Genomic DNA, 14,008 nt, shown 5'->3' on the forward strand with positions numbered 1-14,008 from the left:
ACAAAGAGCAAAATTTGTGATTGACGGTTCATGTGGCGAAGTAATCACACACTCTCCCGGTAAATTGGTTTCATTGTATTGCAGTGATGCGGGTTTTGTCTGGGTGCATAGCGCTTTCTCACTTCAATGACGGCTTTGCAGAGCGAGTAATCACGCTTCAACCTGGTCCCCTCCGAGCAACCATACTACAAGCAAGCGAACTAGGACTACTTGACACTTATTTTTCTGCTATCTGTGGAAATGCTATTCATGAAAAACGCAGAAGATTCTGGGAATTTTCAGTAACTGATATATAATTTATATTTTACAAGCTACTTCATTTAATTCCTTAAAGAGAAACGTTCTACATGAAATTTGTTCGTTTTTCAAATGAAGTCTCTTCATTGACTACTAAGACTAGTTCTGGTATGAGATGATCTCCATTATTACTTACGGTCCGCAGCCAAATGTGTCGGAAGTTTCATTATATTATTTAGTTAAATATTACTACCTTTCCAAGCTACACTGTGTGATCAAAAGTAACAGGACACCCACCTGAAAATGAAGTCCAAGTTTCTGCAGTCCTCCATCGGGAACATTGGCAGTCAATATGGTGCTGGTCCACCCTTAGCCTTGATAACAGCCTTCACTCTCCGATAGAAAATTTCCGGGATGTTTTGGAAACCCGACTACGTGCTAGATCACACCGACACACATTGATACCTCTTCTCATTTCGGCGCTCAGGGAGGAATGGACTGCTATTCCTCAGGAAACACTTCGACATCTGATTGAAAGTGTGCCTGCGAGAGTGAAGGCTAATGTGGGCTAATGCCTTATTGACTGCCAGTGGAGGGCTGCCCAAACTTGTTCTTCATTTTCAGGTGGGTGATCGGATACTTTTGATCACATAAAGCAGTAATCGTCCGCACAAGCTGAAATGGATATCGGGTAAGGAGTGTATCGGAATATGCTCCGTGGTGCAGAAGGGAGGGAGCTGATGCGGGCGATCAGTAGTTGTAGACGAGGACGCTATTTGCCGCACCGTTAAACATTATGATGTCGTACCTCCTATGATAGTGAATCAATCGCACTATAATTTTTAGGGTTCATAGATAATTATATAAGGAAAGCAAAGAAAAAAATTCCAAATCAAAATCTTTTTTGGAAAGTGAGAAAAAAATACTAACTTCGAAGTCACCTGTTCAGGATACATATTGACACCCTCAAAAATTGGTAAGCAGCAAACTTTCTTATTTTTCACTTTAGATAATAATAGTTTTATTTTCCCTGGCAGAGTTAAGGCCATCAGGCCTTCTCTTCCAATCAACCAGAATCAAATCACATACAAAAAATTACATACCGGTATACAAATAGATGTGAGGACCAAAGAGAGAGAAATGTTTAGAATGAATGAAAATTAGTTTTAAAAGTGGTTGGAATTCAAAATCTTGACTGGTTTTCGTGTTACGGTAAATTAAACAAAGGAGTAGTTTCGTCTGGCGAATTTCCGTATGCAGAGTGACTAAACTGTTATCTGTTGGAACTGCAGATTCTCATAGAAAGCATCGCGGTGATTTAAAATTTGTTTTCGAAATGTTTCCGTTGCTTAAAGTTTTCGAGTTAATCTTGAGTTTTGAATTTTAATAAAAATAGTTATATTAACTTATACAAACAACATTTATGCTGATTAAACACTAATATGACATACTTTGAACTTCAGAAAAATTAAAAGAATATTATTTGTTATTGGTATTGCTGTCACTATTATTATTATTATTATTATTATTATTATTATTATTATTATTATTTAGTTAAAATATCTGTAATTCTGCTAATAGGCCAATATGGCATTTGAATTTTTATGTGTACTCAACTTCTAGTTTCAATAATCTTATTTCTGCCGTAACTGGTCTTTGTTCATGCTTTATTTTGTCATTGTCCAGAAGTATCCGAATTTCACTCACTTGGTAGGAATTAAAAATATTATGACGTAAGATGTCAACTGTCAAAAACAGAGACAAGCTATTTACAATAAAGGACAATGTATAATCTCGCTACAGGAGAGTTTGTTCGAATTACCATCATTTTAAAACCTTCAGTTACAGGAGTACAATCATCCGTTCTTCTTTTCTGATTATACAAAATGTAAAAGATAAAATAACGTGAATCTACAAAAGGAATGTATTTAGAGATTTTTCACAATTTAGGCCTAACGCTTTCACTGTCCGTGTCATCAGGACGACGCATATTCTGCCAATTGTTCATATCTTTGAAAGCAATTTAATTCGTTTGTGCGAGATCGTGCGTATTTGCTTTGTTTCCGCACAAAACCAATCCGCGGAAAGTCTAAAATTCCACATTCAGTATTCCCAACCTAACATATATATAACAATTTCCCTCTTCTTACCGCTTAAGTCACATATTGATTTTACTGCTTTAGGCTTTTAACATAGCCTATTATTTTTAGAGACGTTCAATATAGTAATAATTATAATTTGGAAACTTACCAATGCAATTTCACCTAAATTGCACCGTTAATTATTGTTTTTAAATATTTTCAAAAATTAAGTAAACTCTACAACTCCACTAAAGTTACTGCATTCGTGATGCAAAGTAACATTAAGGAAGCTTTGAAAAAATCAACAAGATTCCAGACTCATCATAGACTGGGGGAAAAAAAAGACAGACGTATATCATGGCCTGCTGGAGTATAGTAAACACAGAAAACATTTTAACGCAACAATGTTGAAGATAGATATTTTTGTTTTGCAAATTTGCCGTCATTGAACAGAAACCGAGATGGAGATTTCATTGTAACCAATTAGAAATTCCTCTTTCAGGTATGTAATAAACGATCTTCGCACAAATTAATGTAAGACACACGGAAATTAAAAAAGCTCAACTACGTTTCGCTTTTTCAAACTTTTCCTCGAACATGAAAACTCCAACATACCGCTCTTGTAACGCATATTACTATTATCATTGCGAATATAACTTTATAGTTTATTTTTTGAGTAACATTAAAATCGTATATAGGAATAAAATAATTCACTATGCATCCAAATAAAAAAATACGCTTTCGTTGGATTACACTCAAAAGGTGTGTCTGTCATCCCAACATGTAGGAAATTTCACTTCATTAGACCTATATATTGTCGCAAGAATAATAAAGAAGGTAAACTTGAGAATTCTAAATGAGGCAGTAGAGCAAGTGGACAGCTTCAAATACTTGGGATATACTATAAGCAGTAACATGAGCTGCAGCCAAGAAGTCAAAAGGAGGATAGCAATGTGAAAGGAAGCTTTTAATAGAAAAAGGAGCATCTTCTGCGGACCTTTGGAAAAAGAACTAAGGGAGATACTAGTGAAGAGCTTTATGTAGATAGCGTGCGGCATTGTTTGGGGCAGAAACATGGGCATTACGATGAAATGAAGAGAAACGGATTTGAAATGTGGACATGGAGAAGAATGGAGCGTGTGAAGTGGACAGACAGAATAAGAAATGAAGTTATGTTGGAAAGAGTGGGTGAAGAATGAATGATGCTGAAACTGATCAGTAAGAAGGAATGGAATTGGTTGGGTCACTGTCTGAGAAGAAACTGACTACTGAAGGTTGGCCTAGAGGGAATGATGAACGGGAGAAGAGTTCGGGGCAGAAGAAGATATCAGATAATAGAAGACATTAAGATATGTGGATCATATGCGGAGACTAAAAGGAAGGCAGAAAATAATGCATTACGCGGACAAACGTTTAAGACCTCCTTAGTCCCCGAACCTTAATCTCTGCTATATTTTAATTTGTGGGTTACCTTTAACCAAAAAGTCCGCGCAAATAATCCACGTTATTTAGAGAATTTAAAGGAAAGTATTCGTCAAACGGTTCTTACAATACAGCAAAATGAAATTCACGCAGTTTTCCACAATTTTTGAACAGGATTAATGCATGTTTACGAACAAAAAGTGAACACTTCAATCGTTTGATATAATAGTGAGTGTTTTCTGATCATAATAAGTAATTAAAATAAGTACGTCAGTAAGATAATTTATTAAAGCCATAACTAATATCCGAACGGCGCAGCGCTTTGCTGACGGCAAAACACTTCCGCATCAACCTATTTTTGGACACCCGTTAGATCAAGTGTCTTTTGTGAACGCTAATTTTTTCTTTCGAATTTCTCCTGCCGCATACCTGTACTAAGGGGGGGACTTTCAACTTCGTAATAATATTTCATCACTTATGAATAAAAAACTTTATGTAGTTATCTGCAAGGAAAGTAAATGAAACATATTAAAACTACAATGAAGAATACAAATAATTGTATAATTTCTCTTAGTAAATAGCTTTTCCTTCAATACAAACTGTAAAGCAGTGTTCCTGTCGTAGTAGATCGGTGATTAAGAGTAGCTAATAATGGTTCGCGAGATCGGGTCTTACACTACGTATATACTCGTATGTTAATGCTCTTGTTTTAATGTGAGAACCCCGGAATATTCCACATACTTCCTCCTCATCGATTCTACGCCAGCGGTGTCGTAAATGTACTGCAAAACGACACCAGCAGTTAGGGCATGTAGTCTATTATAAAATGGTTGTGCTTTCAACATTAACACCTTAAGTACTTATAAATAAATAGACATAATAGGTCTACGTTATTAAAATTTATCTTCCATAATACGAGTGTTGATAATTCCCCAGTAATTTAATTGAGCTGAACGAATGTTTGTTATCATTATAATTATTTCGAGACCTGAGGGGGAAACAAGTAATGACAAAAAAAGGTGAATTTAAAAACAAAATTTAATTACCTGAGAATAACTTTTATCACGAATTGTATTCGGAAAGATAACCCCAATGCGAACAACTGTAATTCTGAACTACACTCAACATTAGAGATTATAATAATATCCAGAAAAACAGCCGAATCAAAATAGACATGATAAAAATAAAAAGCTCCTTCTAATAAAAACAACTGAACATTTTAGGTTATAATAACACTTTATTTCGATCTCTTTTATCATTGCTTATTTTAATTTTCAACATGTTTAATTTGTTGTGAAACGTTTTTACTTATAATAATTAAATTGAGCAATTATTGTAATTAATTTTTGTTTTATGTTGAGACTGCGGGTATGACGCTATCATTTTATTGCTGATACGTCAAAGCAGAGACGATAAAAATAAATAAAAGGATGTAGAAGAAAAATCCTATCACATATTAATTTCGAGCAGCATGCTTTTAACTATCAGTGTAATTCGATTGTCCTTTGCAATTTAGCGTCAGTGAGGTCGTTTTTCGACTGAGAAAGGTTCGCGTGGGATTATCAGTATTGTAGTCTAATACATCATAAGTGCTTACTTCATTAACATTTTAACACAAAGAATAAAGTGTCTAATATCAACTGGTGCTAACTTTATTTGATAACAGAAAAAAACGCAGTGTTGCCTATTTTCGATGAAGTAATTTTTCACTCTGGAGGTACAGAAATTTCGTAGGCTACCTAACAATGGGTTCAAATCTCCTAGGAACATTTTGCGGGGATGCCATAAAATTCAGGGTTGTACAAAACTTAATAACAAGGGGCATGTTAGTCACTCTTTATTAAGTTCATGGGCCTACTATATACCGTAACGTACTCTTACCAAATGTATGTCTCCAAAATTGTCGTTCTCAGGAAAAATAACGACCAGTAGAAAAGGTATATACTGTAGACTATATTTGATTATATTGGAACCTATAGTTATGTAGGACATTTTTTATTTTCAGTATTCACTCGTGACCAACTTTAAGGGGTTAGCTACAGCTTACAGGAGTAATTTTTTTGGAAATATTCAACATTTTTTTCTTCCATTACTGTATCCTGTTCAACAATGAAAATGGGTGTGTGTAAAACACTATATATACATATGAGAAAAATATTTTTGCTATACATATGAGAAAAATATTTTTGCGAATTAAAAAATTTATTTATATATGTATTTTTTTTTTTTTTTTTTTTTTTTTTTCAAAATTTAAAATTGTGGCAGATTACTGTGCAGTGATGAAGCATTTCCCTCATAACTCATAAACTTGTTAAATTTTCCATGCACTCTCCCTTTTATTTTATTGCTGAAGCTCATGTTTACAATATCATGCTCTTTCAACTACATTCCTTAATAAATAATATATGTTTATTTTGTTCTAGAAAAAAAATACTGACATTTGACCATTTTGCTAAATTAATTTATTTTTTATCAGACAATCTGCCATAGGTAGAGAAGTAATCTTGCGTCATATTGTAGATATAACATGCATAAATACCACACAAAAAATTTCACCACAGAATGTTGGATAGTTTTTGAGTTATGTGCGGAACGCTTCATCACTGCACAGTGAATTGAATTTCGAAAAAAATGTATATAATTTTTTTAAATCGTAAAAATATTTTTTTCATATAGCAGAAGGACAGTGTTTTACACATACTAATTTTCATTTTTGTGCAAGTTACAGTAATGGAGGAAAGAGATATTGAATATTTCCGAAACTTTACTACTGAAAGCTGTACCTAACTCCTTAAATGGGTTGGGTGGAATGTTGTGGAGGGTTTCTTTGTTGGGATATTGGGACAGCATACGGCAAATGCCTGACAAAAAGCAAACACTCAGTCTATAGACAGATAAGTCCCCATTTTCAATCGGAAATCGAGCCGAGTCTGCGAAATATCTAGCTAAAATTGAACTGCTTTTATCAATGCTTTAATATTAAGGTACAGGCTTCTCATGTACGATGGTAGACAAAAAAATTGCCCGGCTAGAAAAGTCGAAGAGTTCAGTAACAAGCCTGAACAGCGTCGAAAGCTCCTGTTTGCAACTCTTTCGACAATATAACATGTCCGTTTCCATGTCAATACTCGGGTTCGAGTCCTAGTGACATATTTTTCTTTTCATTGTTTAATGTGTTCTTTAACCGAATTCAATACGATTTTTTCGGTGTTCTACAAATGTCTTACCGTACTCAATATTTCCAATATTACAATATTACACAAGAAATCACGCGACTTACAGCATACGTAGAACAATTTTTTCTTAATATCTCCAAATTACGATAATACTCAAGGAACCATGTGATTTAAAGCTCACATATAATAGTTTCTTATTCAATAATGAATCGATTTAATCCTATCTAATAGCCCTGATCACATATAACAGATTGCTCAGCGCAATGCACTTTCAGGTAAACAATTTTTATCAACTTCACTATGCTGTGATCTAGTGACTGAATAACAAGTCACGTTGTTTTTTTATATTTTTTACTTGGTTATTTAACGACGCTGTACCAACTACGAGGTTGTTTAGCGTCGACGAGGTTGGTGATAGTGAGATGATATTTGGCGAGATGAGGCCGAGGATTCGCCATATAGGCCTAGGTATTACCAGACATTTGTCTTATGGTTGGGAAAATCGTCGGAAAAAACCCAACCAGATAAGGAGCAGACATTTCCTTTTTTATTTAATTATTTGTGTTATTATTTTGCTCCTATTGTTAGATTATTTTTGTCTTTGTTGGTTTGATTTGTAATTCCTTATTTTACTGGTTTTATTTCTTTTGAACTGGGTTTATTGTTTTTCTCTGTTCTACTAGCTTCAGCCCAAGCGGGAATCGAACCCACACCTGAGCGCAACTCCATATCTGTAGGCAAGCGACTTAACCGATAGAGCTACGCCGGTGGCAAGTCACGTTATAATCCGTGTGGAATTACATGGAGTAATAGTTTGCAGCAGTACTTCCATCTAGCGGTTGTTACCAAACAATTCATTTTCTACAGTGGAGATCCTGGGGCCTATTTCATAAAACTTGGCAATTATAAATATGTCATTCTGACAAATAACAAATGACGACTCTACAAATTGTCAAATTTCTATTTCATAAAACATTCCGCCTGTCAGGAAAAGTGGTGATAATTTTTAGAATTGTCATCACAATTTGCCACAATCCTGTTTCATAAAAGTTTTACCATGACAGGCAAAGTTTTACAATTTATCAAGACTTTTCTGACATATTTCATTTTATGAAACGGAAACGTTAAAAATTAATTTATTGACAATTCTACATATTTATAGAACTGTCATGAAATTCTGACACCTCAAGCTTCGTATGTTATAGGAATTTGACAATTTATTGTTGTACTAATTGGGCTATGTTGTAATTTAGGCTATTGAATAGTCGTGTGGATTTTAGAGAAAATACTTTATTTTAAGTAGCATGCTCAATATTAGCAGCAGTAGCAGCAGCAGTAGAGAAAGTCATTATTATAGTCAGGAAAAACGTTTTTAAAGAAAGTATAAACCTAAATTACATTTTCAGTGAGTTTGCATTCATAGAAAAATGTCGTATTAGCAAAACATCAACTGAAAATATAAGAAAAATAGGATACCTGCTGCACAAAACAAAAAGAAATAAAGCATTTGATCCAAAATACGTGTTCTTACACTAGGTGGGAAATGGAGCTCAGTAACACTTAACTGCTGACGCATAGGCCTATGGTTTATCGAAATCATTCCACACCACTTCATGAGAGCAGCCAATTTACCAAGAGTTGATAGGATTATCGATGGGTCCTTGATAAAAAAAAATTAACGCTTACTTTGAACATGAGGCTAAATTTAATTTGTAGCTTTCTTAGTCAAATTTAGAATTAACTGCAATTTTCTCGCTGTTCATAATTGAATTTCTAACAGTGGTTACTAATTTTAATAAATTCAATAATGGCGTATTATATTCTCCGATCAGCTCGTCTCATATAGATTACTTTTATACAAGTATAAAATGATTAAGACGAAATAATATGCTATCGATCTTACATATTTACACATCCGTCATTGTCATGTTTATGAAATGCTGCTGACAATTCACAAATTGTATCTGTCAAAGCTGGTAGGAATTGTCAGAAAACAGCTGCCATAATATTCTGATATATTTGTAGAATTGTCATGATTGTAGGACTTGTCAGTTTTATGTCAGCTCTGGTGGTTGTTCTCTTTTATATGTTGTCATTTCGTAACACGGGAATGGGCAATCTGGTATATGTGATCAGGGCTAATAGTTACATGTATAAGTATATCTTCATCTGATGTGTAATTTTCCATAGCTCATGTGAATTGCTCCTTAGCACTTCATAATATCAACGTGAGGTATTTTATTGCCCACCACTGTACATGTTTTCCATGTACTGTACAAGCCATAGACAGCAAGGGGCTAGAGCTCTTATGTTTTCATACTTTTGTCAGTAGAAAAAAGTGGCTGAGCAGAATCATGCTGTGATCGTCTTAATCCTATGAAAAATTTTCTACTACAGGGCAAACGTATGATAAGAAGGTATATGAATCCCAGAAATTACGAAGTTTCTTTCAATGTGCAGACTTACACCTACCGCCATTTCTTCCTCGTCCTGTCCTGTGATCACTTTGATCACATTTTCCTTTCCTCGCGTATGTGGTACCTAAGAGATTACGTCTATTTTCGGATTTTTCTCTTCAAAATTTTCTAGAGCTCCTTCAGTGGAGCAGCGTAACCAGGAGTGAGACAAGTGGCCAACAGGCTTGGAGCTCTCACATTCAGTTTCTTTCAGCCCCAAACCCTTTGCGAGGACGCGTTTTGCGTACCTTTTAAATTTATCCTCTCACTTCTCCTCTTTCAATTCAATTCAGAGTCTTTAGCGACGAGAATATACTAATTATTTTGAATATCCGAGCTCGAACCCCTCTCCTTCAAGTATTTTCATGTCACTAAACAGCAGAGCGCATGTTAAGGTTGAATACTCACAGTCTCTTGAGATGTTTGTTGTTGGAGAAGGCGTCCGGGTGGATCCGCTCCAGAACGTTGTCGGAGAGAATCCTGCAACAAAACAGACACTGTCAGGATAATTTTATGAAAGCGCGGTAAGAGTAAAACCATACACCAAAATTGCTGGCAGAGACGTCCATGGCCTTCATAACAGCACAGAACTGCTCTTTACTTGAAGGTTATAAATCACCAGAGACGCTGGTTCAAAGACATAGAAGCGCTGAAAGAACTTGTAGAGGACAAACGTGACGTTCTTCAAAAGTATAATTCTGAAGTATTTCAAATAAATTCGTAGTAATTGCCTTTCATATGAAATCCTCAAGCAGTTAATATACATTAATCATAGTCCTGCAGGAAGTTAAGGCATTTACGTACAATGCGACTATAAAGTAACGTCAGAAAATTAAATAGCAATACATTTACAACCAATGAATATACAGTATATATTATTCGGTATGCTAAATAATATTCATAACATTTAGGAATGTTTATGTTTGCCAAAACTATAATTTTTGCATCTGAGATATTGCTTACATGTACAAAGTGGCTAATTTGCAAGAAAGAGTTCGTCGTGTCGAGTGGTTTATAGAAATTAAACACATCATGCACTTCGTCTTATCTCAGTTTCAGCTACTTAAACCAACTTTCAATCAAGATGGAGCACCTCCATATTGGACTGCTTCATAAAAGTTTCCTGAACGATGGATAGATCGGAATGGTCCATTCGGCTGTCCACCAAGGTCACCAGATTTGACCTCTTGATTTTGGGGTTCGCAAAACTTGAATTATAAAAAATTCTTTAAGAGTTCTAAGACTTGCGTCACTAACTACAATACAAAGGACATTACTGTTCATATGGACCGAAATAGAGTATTAAATTGATATTTTCGAACAATATATGAAGCACATATGGAAATTGCATAAGAAAACTCCCATCTTTTGTGATTATTGTGTGTTAAATAATGTTTCAAAAATAGCTGTAAAGTTGACCTTAATTTTGTGATTTTAATAAAATAAAAAATAAAAAGATAGAAATATAAATAATAATAATAATATATGAATTAAATTCACTTCCCTTTGTAGATAACCTGTATGAGTTGAAACCCTGAAATAAAGTAAACATGAACAAAGTAGCACATGAATATAAACATAAATAATTAAGGCATTTAAAATGTATATTAAGGTTAATGTAATAATTCAATTCAATTTATTACGCCATTACACATACAACTAATAGGCTTCGTCACGCATGACACATTTGAAAAACACAGAAATAGTGATAAATAAACTTTTTTTTTTTACCATATAAGACTCTTGGTTAAATGCAACTCTCAAATGAATATTTAATTCCAACATGCATGAGCGTATCTCTTAAGTAATGGATTTTTATTTCACTACTTAGAAATTCACACACAATATTACATTTATAAATACACCGCCATTAATGTTGGATGTAATAAATGAACGGAAGAAAAGTTCGGGCAGAAGAAGATACCAGATGACAGACAACATTAACATAAGATAGATCGTATGCGAGACGAAGAGGAAGATGAAAAGGAGGGAAGACTCGAGAATGCTGGGTTTGCAGTGAAAGATCTGTTCTTATGCAGAAACGTATGATGCATTATGGAAAACAAGAAATAGACCTGCATATTTTCATTACATCTATGAGCGATAAAACAGAATAGATTTGCACAAACATTCTAATGAATCAAAAACATGCAAGATAAATCATAGTATACAGACAAATCTCTCTATAGCGATATTTAGAAGAGCAAAGAAAAATATTGTTATAAAGAGATATATTGTTATAAGGAGGGTTTTAAAAATAAGAATTAAATTTGTAACAGGCTTTATGTTCAGATTACTCGGTGTGTATATTATGGTACAAAATGTTAACATTATCAATGAAATCCTCTCTAATATGCTGCCCATTGTACTGTCCTACGTTTTTTGAAAGAAATCACTTACGTCAGTTTGTTTCAGAGCTCTTCACGGAAATCGACACACATGAAGACATTATTAGGGGAGGGTCGGGTGGTATTGGACATCGGGTAGTATCGGACAGTGCGTTTCTTTCATCTACCACCATATGGTAGTACCTGAATAACATGGTTACGTTTCTCTATGCGACATCACAGAAACGTAACCACGTCAATCAGGTACTATAATCGTGTGGTAGATGAAAGAAACTCACTGTCCGATATTACCCGATGTCCGATACTACCCGACTCTCCCCTAAATCCAGAGACACTAAAAATACTGTACTCTTCTGGAACATCACTAACACTAGAAAGGAACTGTTGAAGTGATTCACAAGCTGTTACTGCCTCTCCTGGAGTTATAGTTGAAGTGACTTGTTGTTCCAGATTATTTTCTTCCTCCTCTTCTTCTCCTCGGTCATCAGGGTTCCCTCTAATTTCAGCAATTATGTCTTCCTCTGTAGACTCCGGGAAAAATAAAATGTCGAGTTGGTGGTAGGAGAAGAAAGGATGCCCAAAGTAATTTCGCAGTGGTCAGTTAAACTGAGATTCCCCATCAAATAAGATCAAATACCTTACTGTATTGCTTAGCGATAAACATTTCATTTTATCGTAGTAGAGAGAGAAAATACTACAGTGGGGATCATTAAAGTGTATCGTTCAATAGAGATATATCGCAATAGAGGATATCGTTATATCGGGAGAATTTTTACATTGTAGGAATACATTTTATGCCGGGAGCTATATTTTAATCGCAATAGAGGGGTTTATCGTTGTAAAGATAATAGTTATACGGAGATTTTGCAGTATTAACGGGTAAAATAGGGTTAAATTAATGGAATATATTAACAATTTATAATAATATTGTGAACGTGTCTAAAAATGATTACTGTCTCAAAAAGTGTGCTGAAAATATTCATCGTTTGCTGCGATACAGGGATTGTAGCATTTTAACAAAAGCTGATCTATATACTGCAATTCTGCTTCCGAAATTTTGGCCATTGCTTCTCCTGTTCTGTTTTGTTTTGTAGTTCTTACAGTATTAGGAGATTTGTTTCATAGACTCTGCATTTTAAATTACTCCATAAACAAAACTCGCACAGCATTAGGCCTAAAGATCGAGCAGTCTATAACCATTCACTTATTACAATCTTATCAAATACGTGAGCAATCACACGCAGTGAAGTCGTAGCTGTATGACAGTTAGCTTAATCTTGCTGGTACAGAACATACATTCGTCCTTCTTCAGTTAATTGAAAACACTGACACAAAATTAAGGCTATGTACCTGTCAGCATAATTATTGCATGGAGAAAATATAACTGATCATTAGTGTCACACTTATCGGACACCACAAATCGATTTGAGGATAATGTATTAGATTTTCTTGCATGAGGCACGACTTTCTGCTGAACAGTATTGATTATTTTGACTGCTCATTCGTCCATACAAGTGGAAACACGCCTCGTCACTAAAATCATTAATTATAGGTATTTTTTATTAGATTTTATCGGTCATTCAGCTCTGTAGCGCTATATAGACCTATGAGAAAAGAAATAGCGTAACAACAACTAAATAACAATAAGGAAGTAAGGCCATTTATAGGTCCCTCTGTGACAGTAAAAATAATGTTTGAAAACAATTATTTGATAAAGTTATAAAATTAAGTGTTCATCAGATAAGTGAATGAATCTGAAGGATCTAGTAGAATGTTCTGTGAAAGACGGCTCTTGATTCTTGTGGGTTGAGTGGATCTTTTTCCGAGAGAAAAGAAAGTTGCTCCTAAGACACTTTTAAATTGTGACAAGAATGTTTTTGTCTGCCTTCGAATAATTTCTTGTATGCAGGTTGTAAGGGGTATAAGTGCCGTCCTTTTCACAGTCGTTGGGGACGGTCTACAGCAGGGGTCGTCAGCACAGAGCACGCTGGGGCTAGGATCTCTTACCCGCTGAAAACGCAGCGCACTAGGGTGCACTGCGTAGCTGCTAGCGGGTATGCTCTCTATCTCTCCCTGCTGCACGACGGTGTACATGGGACGGCACCGCGTACCCGTTGCACATTTCAGCGAGTGCTGACGACCACTGGTCTACAGAATCAAAAAATGTCCATACAACATAGGGTCAAAACGTCATACTTTTCCCAGAAAAAATATTCCTTTTATTTTATTTGCGTTACACTGCTTATAGGTATCGTTAGTAAAAATACGAAAACAATTACATCAGTAGG

At 35.0% G+C, this 14,008-nt stretch overlaps 1 protein-coding gene across 2 annotated transcripts in view; it reads right to left on the bottom strand.

Annotated features, from left to right (window-relative positions):
• Positions 1-14,008, bottom strand: part of rk (G-protein coupled receptor rickets) — a 579,587-nt gene that overhangs the window by 373,462 nt on the left and 192,117 nt on the right. For both annotated transcript variants that reach the window (XM_069841552.1, XM_069841553.1), the window contains exon 2: positions 9,781-9,852. The gene's annotated coding sequence lies outside the window, so the exon portion shown is untranslated. The remainder of the gene's footprint in view (positions 1-9,780; positions 9,853-14,008) is intronic.

This window comes from Periplaneta americana, chromosome 12 (genome assembly GCF_040183065.1).
Source record: "Periplaneta americana isolate PAMFEO1 chromosome 12, P.americana_PAMFEO1_priV1, whole genome shotgun sequence".
In the NCBI taxonomy this organism is placed as follows: Eukaryota; Metazoa; Arthropoda; class Insecta; order Blattodea; family Blattidae; genus Periplaneta; species Periplaneta americana.